Below are 9,392 nucleotides of genomic sequence, written 5' to 3'. Positions count from 1 at the left end.
TCATTCTAAAGTTATGGAAATGAACTCTTTTTTTTTTTTTTTGAGAGAGAGAGAGAGAGTGCAAGGATGTGTGTGAGAGGGGGAGGGGCATAGGGAGAGGGAGAAAGAGAATTCTAAGTAGGCTCAGCGCAGAGCCCAACTCAGGGCTCTATCTCAGGACCCTGAGATCATGACCACAGCCGAAATCAAGAGTCAGACGCTTAACTGACTGAGCCACCCAGGCACTCCCAGAAATGAACTTTTGTATACCTTGCTTGTTTTGCACTGACTTCTTTTATCCAATCTAATGGGTTGCATTTTTTTAAAATTTAGAATGTCTTTATTCATTTATATGGTAAATGACACTGAATAACAATGACGTTTGACTTGCAGTCCTTTGAGCTGAGCTATGAAATTTGCATCTCTTTTCTACATGTATTAAAATGTAGGAAAAGCCAATTTAATGGACATTATTAACTAATTTCACATATATTCCAATGGAATATATGGTTGAGTTATAGATGAGCAGTAAACAACGTGAGTACGTGTTGGGCAGGTGAAATTCAGGTGCTCTGCGGAGTTTTAGACAGAAGATGTATTTCCACTGATTTATGCTAACAACTTAGCATAAACTCTGTCAATCTTTAAAGTAACCAATTTCAGATCTTCCTGCTCCTGGAGAAGAATGATATCTCTTAAAATTTCTCTGACTTAGAGTATTTCTGTGTTTCTGTTGCTGATTGTTCTTTCAAGGTCCAATTGCTTTCAGGTCTTTGAGTCTTGAATTTTTCATCTGTCTCAGGGTCTCCAGATGTAGTATTTCGGGGTGTGCTCTGTGGGGCAGGGTAGGTGCCAAATCTTGGTTCTTGTTATTTCTTGCTTCCTGCTTTGGAGCTTTCTTAGCCTCATATTGCCTTTGATTTTTAAGAGCTGCTTTTGATAATGGCTTATCATTTCCTGGTTGTGATTTCTAATTTAGCAGTGGTGTCTCCTCTGAGAGCTTGGAAATGGTGATTGGTTTATTTCTTAAGCTGAGAGTCTACCAACCACTGGAAATTTAGATTCTTTGTCGGGTACTTCACTTTTAATTGCTTAGTAAGATATTGTTTTTGCTAGAAATAGCCTATCCAAAAAATGGCTCCCAGGATAGGGCTGGAATAATGCCAAAGCTTGTACCCAACCTTATTTTTTAAAATTTTTTATTGTTATGTTAATCACCATACATTACATCATTAGTTTTTGATGTAGTGTTCCATGATTCATTGTTTGTGCATAACACCCAGTGCTCCAAGCAGAATGTGCCCTCTTTAGTACCCATCACCAGGCTAACCCATCCCCTTACCCCCCTCCCCTCTAGAACCCTCAGTTTGTTTTTCAGAGTCCATCATCTCTCATGGTTCGTCTCCCTCTCCGATTTACTCCCCTTCATTCTTCCCCTCCTGCTATCTTCTCCTTCTTTTTTTTTTCTTAACATATATTGCATTATTTGTTTCAGAAGTACCGATCTGTGATTCAACAGTCTTGCACAATTCACAGCGCTCACCATAGCACATACCCTACCCAATGACTATCACCCAGCCACCCCATCCCTCCCACCCCCCCACCACTCCAGCAACCCTCAGTTTATTTCCTGAGATTAAGAATTCCTCATATCAGTGAGGTCATATGAAACATGTCTTTCTCTAATAGACTTATTTCACTCAGCATAACACCCTCCAGTTCCATCCACTTCATTGCAAATGGGAAGAATTCATTCCTTTTGATGGCTGCATAATATTTCATTGTGTGTATATACCACTTCTTCTTTATCCATTCATCTGTCGATGGACATCTTGGCTCTTTCCACAGTTTGGCTATTGTGGATATTGCTGCTATAAACATCTGATCGTAGGGTAGCTCTATTTTCAACTGTTTGAGGAAACTCCATACTGTTTTCCAGAGTGGTTGCACCAGCTTGCATTCCCACCAACAGTGTAGGAGGGTTCCCCTTTCTCCGCATCTCCGCCAATGTCTGTCGTTTCCTGAGCTGTTAATTTTAGCCATTCTGACTGGTGTGAGGTGGTATCTCATTGAGGTTTTGATTTCCCTGATGCCGAGTGATGTTGAGCACTTTTTCATGTGTCTGTTGGCCATTTGGATGTCTTCTTTGGAAAAATATCTGTTCATGTCTTCTGCCCATTTCTTGATTGGATTATTTGTTCTTTGGGTGTTGAGATTGGTAAATTCTTTATAGATTCTGGATACTAGCCCTTTATCTGATATGTCATTTGCAAATATTTTCTCCCATTCTGTTGGTTGTCTTTTGGTTTTGTGGACTGTTTCTTTTGCTGTGCAAAAGCTTTTTATCTTGATGAAATCCCAATAGTTCATTTTTGCCCTTGCTTCCCTTGCCTTTGGCAATGTTTCTAGGAAGAAGTTGCTGTGGCAGAGGTCAAAGAGGTTGCTACCTGTGTTCTCCTTTAGGATTTTCATGGACTTCTGTCTCACTTTAGGTCTTTCAACCATTTGGAGTCTATTTTTTGTGTGTGGTGTAAGGAAATGGTCCAGTTTCATTTTTCTGCATGTGGCTGTCCAATTTTCCCAACACCATTTGTAAAAGAGACTATCTTTTTGCCATTGGACATTCTTTCCTACTTTGTCAAAGATGAGTTGACCATAGAGTTGAGGGTCCATTTCTGGGCTCTCTATATATGTTCTATTGATCTATGTGTCTGTTTTTGTGCCAGTACCATACTGTCTTGATGATGACAGCTTTGTAACAGAGCTGGAAGTCTGGAATTGTGATACCGCCAGCTTTGCTTTTCTCTTCAACATTCCTCTGGCTATTCGGGGTCTCTTCTGGTTCCATACAAATTTTAGGATTATTTGTTCCATTTCTTTGAAAAAAGTGGATGGTATTTTGATGGGGATTGCACTGAATGTGTAGATTGCTCTAGGTAGCATGGACATCTTCACAATGTTGTTTCTCCCAATCCATGAGCATGGAACGTTTTTCCATTTCTTTGTGTCTTCTTCAACTTCTTTCATGAGTATTTTATAGTTTTCTGAGTACAGGTCCTTTGCCTCTTTGGTTGGATTTATTCCTAGGTATCTTATGGTTTTGGGTTCAATTGTAAATGGGATCGACTCCTTGATTTGTCTCTCTTCTGTCTTGTTGTTGGTGTATAGGAATGCCACTGATTTCTGTGCATTGGTTTTATGTCCTGCTACTTGACTGAATTCCTGTATGAGTTCTAGCAGTTTTGGGGTGGAGTCTTTTGGGTTTTCCACATACAGTATCATATCATCTGCAAAGAGTGAGAGTTTGACTTCCTCTTTGCCGATTTGGATGCCTTTGCTTTCTTTTTGTTGTCTGATTGCTGTGGCTAGGACATCTAATACTATGTTGAATAGCAGTGGTGATAGTGGACATCCCTGCCGCGTTCCTGACCTTAGGGGTCAGGAAAAGCTCTCAGCTTTTCCCCATTGAGAATGATATTCGCTGTAGGTTTTTCATAGATGGTTTTTATGATATTGAGTTATGTACCCTCTATCCCTATACTCTGAAGAGTTTTGATCAAGAAAGGATGCTGTACGTTGTCAAATGCTTTTTCTGCTCTATTGAGGGGCTCATATGATTCTTGTTCTTTCTTTTGTTAATGTATTGTATCACATTGATTGATTTCCGGATGTTGAACGAACCTTGCAGACCAGGGATAAATCCCACTTGGTTGTGGTGAATAATCCTTTTAATGTACTGTTGGATCCTATTGGCTAGTATTTTGGTGAGAATTTTTGCATCCATGTTCATCAAGGATATTGGTCTGTAATTCTCCTTTTTGATGGGGTCTTTGTCTGGTTTTGGGATCAGGTAATGGTGGCCTCATCAAACGATTTGGAAGTTTTCCTTCCATTTCTATTTTTTGGCACAGTTTCAGGAGAATAGGTATTAATTCTTCTTGAAATGTCTGATAGAATTCCCCTGGGAAGCCATCTGGCCCTGGGCTTTTGGTTGTTGGGAGATTTTTGATGACTGATTCAATTTCCTTAGTGGTTATAGGTCTGTTCAGGTTTTCTATTTCTTCTTCGTTCAATTTTGCTAGTTGATACATCTCTAATGCACCCATTCCTTCCAGGTTATCTAATTTGCTGGCATAAAGTTGCTCATAATATGTTCTTATAATTGTTTGTATTTCTTGGTGTTGGTGGTGATCTCTCCTCTTTCATTCATGATTTTGTTGATTTGGGTCATTTCTCTTTTCTTTTTGGTAAGTCTGGCCAGGGGTTTATCAATCTTGTTAATTCTTTCAAAGAACCATCTCCTAGTTTCGTTGATCTGTTCTACTGTTCTTTTGGTTTCTAGTTCATTGATTTCTGCTGTGATCTTTATTATTTCTCTTCTCCTGCTGGGTTTAGTCTTTATTTGTTGTTTTTTCTCTAGCTCCTTTAGGTGTAGGGTTAGGTTGTGTATTTGAGACCCCTCTTGTTTCTTGAGAAAGGCTTGTATTGCTATATACTTTCCTCTTAGGACTGCCTTTGCTGCATCCCTAAGATTTTGAACAATTGTGTTTTCTTTTTCATTGTTTCCATGAATTTTTTTAATTCTTTAATTTCTTGGTTGACCCATTCATTCTTTAGTAGGAGGCTCTTTGGCCTCCATGTTATTTGAGTTCTTTCCGACTTTCCTCTTGTGATTGAGTTTTAGTTTCAAAGCACTGTGATCTGAAAATATGCAGGGAATAATCTCCTTGTTTTGGTACCAGTTGAGACCTGATTTGTGACCTAGGATGTGATCAATTCTGAAGAATGTTCCATGGGCACTAGAGAAGAATGTGTATTCTGTTGCTTTGGGATGGAATGTTCTGAATATGTCTGTGAAGTCCATTTGGTCCAGTGTTTCATTTAAAGTCTTTATTTCCTTGCTGATCTTTTGCTTAGATGATCTGTCCATTTCCGTCAGGGGGGTGTTAAAGTCCCCCACTATTATTGTATTGTTGTCAATGTGTTTCTTTGCTTTTGTTATTAATTGCCTTATATAATTGGCTGCTCCCATGTTAGGGGCGTAGGTATTTAAAATTGTTAGATATTCTTGTTGGATAGACCCTTTAAGTAGGATATTGTGTCCTTCCTCATCTCTTATTACAGTCTTTTTTAAAAATATAATTTGTCTGATATAAGGATTGCTACCCCAGCTTTTTTGGTGTCCATTAGCATAGTAAATGGTTTTCCACCCCCTCACTTTCAATCTGGGGGTGTCTTTGGGTGTAAAATGAGTCTCTTGCAGACAGCATATTGATGGCGCTTGTTTTTTAATCCAATCTGATAGCCTGTGTCTTTTGATTGGGACATTTAGCCCATTTACATTCAGGGTAACTATTGAAAGATATGAATTTAGTGCCATTGTATTGCCTGTAAGGTGACTGTTACTGTATATTGTCTGTGTTCCTTTCCAGTCTATGTTGCTTTTAGGCTCTCTCTTTGCTTAGAGGAGCCCTTTCAATATTTCTTGGAGGGCTGGTTTCGTGTTTGCAAATTCCTTTAATTTTTGTTTGTCCTGGAAGTTTTTATCTCTCCTTTTGTTTCAATGACAGCCTAGCTGGATATAGTATTCTCGGCTGCATATTTTTCTCGTTTAGTGCTCTGAAGATATCATGCCAGTCCTTTCTGGCCTGCCAGATCTCTGTGGATAGGTGTGTTGCCAATCTAATGTTTCTACCATTATAGATTACATATCTCTTCTCCCGAGCTGCTTTCAGGATTTTCTCTTTGTCTCTGAGACTCATAAGTTTTACTATTAGATGTTGGGGTGTTGACCTATTTTTATTGATTTTGAGAGGGGTTCTCTTTGCCTCCTGGATTTTGATGCCTATTTCTTTCCCCACATTAGGGGAGTTCTCTGCTATAATTTGCTCCAATATACCTTCTGCCCCTCTCTCTCTTTCTTCTTCTTCTGGGATCCCAATTATTCTAATGTTGTTTCATCTTATTGTATCGCTTATGTCTCGAATTCTGCCCTCATGATCCTGTGGTTGTTTTATCTCTCTTTTCTCAGCTTCTTTATTTTCCATCATTTGGTCTTCTAAATCACTGATTCTCTCTTCTGCCTCATTTATCCTAGTAGTTAGTGCCCCCATTTTTGATTGCACCTCATTAATAGCCTTTTTGATTTGAACTTGGTTAGATTTTAGTTCTTTTATTTCTCCAGAAAGGGTTTCTCTAATAACTTTACGCTTTTTTCAAGCCCAGCTAGTATCTTTAAAGTCATGATTCTGAACTCTAGGTCTGACATCGTACTAGTGTCCGTATTGAGTAGGTCCCTGGCAGACGGTACTACCTCTTGTTCTTTTTGCTGAGCTGATTTTTTCATCTTGTCATTTTGTCCAGAGGAGAATAGATGAATGAGAGAACAAAATGCTAACAGGTTAACAACGTCCCCAGCAAATATACTCTATACAAATCAGAAAAGACCTGAAACCAGGGCAAAAGAAAGGGAAAGAAAGAAAAAAGAAAGAGAGAAAAAAAGAAAAAGATAAAGATAAAAACAAACAAAAACAGAACAAAACAAAAGAAAAAACAGAATATGATCAGGCTAGTGCATAGATCAGTGCCACACACTAGATTTTGGGCGTATTTTGGTCTGTTAGAAGAAAGTGCCTCCTAAAATTTTAAAGGAAGAAAGACTTATATATGTACAAAATAAGGGTTGATACAATGAAGGGATGGAAGATGAATGTAAAGATGAAAATTATAAAAGATTTTATAAGAGGAATTGAGAAGATAAGAAGTTGTTTGAAAAAAGAAAGAGGAAGATTTAAAAAAAAAGCCAGGAAAAAGAAAAAAAAAGGGAGAGAATGTGATCAGGCAGGAGACTAGAACAAAGCCATACACTAGTGATTTAGGGTATATTTTGATCTGTTAGAAGAAACTGTAGATCAAAATCTTAAAGAGAGAAAAACTTATATAGATATACATATATATGCCAAAAATAAGGGTAACTACTATGAAGGGATAAAATATGACTCTAAAAATGAAAAAAAAATGTTTTTTTTTTTTAAAAGGGATTGATAAGATGTTGGTTGAAAAAGGGAAAAAGAAAAATTCAAAGAAAAACCAGTTAAAAAATTAACTTTGAAAAACTAATGAATAATGGTAAAAAAGCCATGAATTCTATGTGCAGTATTCCCCTAGCGCTGGAGTCCTCCTGTTCTCCTTGATCGGTAAACTTGGTCTTGGCTGGCTGTTCCTGCTGATCTTCTGGGGGAGGGGCCTGTTGCCGTGGTTCCCAAATGTCTTTGCCGGAGGCGGAATTGCCCCACCCTTGTTGGTCCGGGCTAAGCAAGCTTCTCGGGTTTGCTCTCAGGAGCTTTTGTTCCCTGCAAGCTCTCGGTACAGCTTTGGAGGATGAGAGTGAAAATGGTAGCCTCCCAATCTCCGCCCGGAGGAGCCAAGAACTCGGGGCCCCGCTCCTCAGTGCGCCCCCAGAGAAAAGCAGTCAGTCACTCCCGTCTCCCCGGTCTCCGGCTGCACTCCGTGCTCACCTGGCCTGTGACCTAGTGTTTCTATCTCTGGCACCCGACCCCGTGTGGAGTCTCCAAACCCAGCAGATCCCTGCGGTGCGCTCCCGCGCCGCTCCTCCCGGGGGACGAAGGGGACTCTCCCCGGCTCTGCCACTTGTTGGGTCCCTGCTGGAGGTGCAGTGGCCCGACTGGGCCGCGGATCACAGTTTATGGCAACCCCGAGCTGAGAGCCCGAGCCTCAGCTCCGTCTCTGCAGCCGGCTTCCCCGCTCTGATACCTGGGAGCTCTGCTGCACTCAGTCACCCCCGGTCTTTCTGTGACCCCGAGAGTTCTGAGACCACGCTGTCCCATGAGGGTTCCACCCCCCACTTAGCCACTGCAGCGACGTCCCTCAGCGGAGCCGATTTCTAAAAGTTCCGATTTTGTGCTCCGCGGCTCTATCACTTGCCAGAAGCGGCCAACGGAGGCCCCCTTCCCTGCTGTCTATCCTCCTGAATATCGCCTCGGATTCACTTCTCCACACGTCGTACCTTCCAGTAAGTAGTCGCTTCTCTGTTCAGAGAGTTGTTGCTCTTCTTCTCTTCGATCTGTTGAGTTCATAGGTGTTCAGAATGGTTTGTTCCCTATCCTGCTGAATTCCCGGGACCTGACGAAATCCAGGTCTCCTACTCCTCCGCCATCTTGCTCCGCCCCCCTGTACCCAACCTTATTAACACCCAACCTGGGAGCATGCATGGCAGTTAAAATGTGCTCCCCATCTGGGCACCAAGCAAAATATGTAGGATCAGAGGCTGCTGGTTTAGAAATAGGTTTGCATTTTTTAACATTCCATGACTGCATTTGTTCGCCAGGTTTTTAAACCCAGCTAGCCTTAATACATGGCCATGAGGACTAAATAAGTTAGACATTAGAACACCAGCTCTGCGGTCATACACAGTATCACGTTTCAAGTTGAAAATCATTCCTTTGGCAGGCATTGAACCATAAATAGTGTAAAACTCAGTTAAACTAGAATTCCAAATTTCACCATAAATGGGGCTATGTTTTGGTAATTGAATAAATTCTAGCACTTCCTTCATTTGCTGCAAGGTAATGCAACAGTTGTTCTCCATTGTAGGAAGTCCCTTGCTTGTCGAATCCATTCTAACTATTGCAACAGAGCAGTGCTTTTCATTCCTTCATGTCCTAACCTTATCAACCCCAGAGGAACGGACCCTGCGGCCTTGGAACATCACTACCACTGGATCTGTACCCTCATCTGCCAGGAAGGGCATGGACGCCTCCATCTTCTCCTGGAAAAGTTATATTCATTTTTTGATGCCCCTCGTGCCATAAATCATTCTACTGCTGCTGAGTCTGGTATCTGACTAACATGGAAGAGATCAGTATGTGGGTCCCTTCAGTGCTGCGAACACACCATGACCTTTCCCACTTTCCACTGTTCCCTAGGCTGAAATGCTCATCCTGGCTTTTTATGTAACTACCGCCTTGTTAACCTTCAAGTTTTAGTGGCGATACAATTCTTTTCAAATTGGCCTCTCCCAAATGTCTACCTCCTTGCCCTTCTTGGTCATTACTTCCTTCCTGGTCATTATCTTGCTTAGTTATGTGTTTGTTTGCCCATTGTCTGTCTTTCCCCAGCAAAAGGCAAGCTCCATAAGGTAAGGGAGCTGGCTGGTCTTACTCATGAGTGATCCCTAGCCCCTGATACAGAGCCGGAAACATCATAAGTGTTCAACATGTATTTGTGAAATGCATTCATTTTTGTCCCTTCCCTAGCCCTTAGTGCCCAACACGCTCAGTAAATAGCTATTGAATGAAGAAGAAATAAACAAATGGTTGCAGAAATGCATATTTCTATTGGTCATCCTGATGCAAATGCCCTCTGAGCATGTGTTGCAGCCCCCGGGCAAGAGA

The 9,392-nt window shown here is 41.0% G+C and overlaps 1 pseudogene; it reads right to left on the bottom strand.

Annotated features, from left to right (window-relative positions):
* Nucleotides 1-588: 588 nt before the first annotated feature.
* On the bottom strand, nt 589-8,761 carry LOC114205293 (eukaryotic translation initiation factor 2A pseudogene; annotated as a pseudogene).
* Between the last annotated feature and the right edge of the window lie 631 nt (nt 8,762-9,392).

Source organism: Eumetopias jubatus, unplaced genomic scaffold (assembly GCF_037043125.1).
Source record: "Eumetopias jubatus isolate StellerSeaLion01/CBP00866 unplaced genomic scaffold, mEumJub1_p1.0 scaffold_17, whole genome shotgun sequence".
NCBI lineage: Eukaryota > Metazoa > Chordata > Mammalia > Carnivora > Otariidae > Eumetopias > Eumetopias jubatus.
This window is presented reverse-complemented; position numbering and strand designations above follow the sequence as displayed.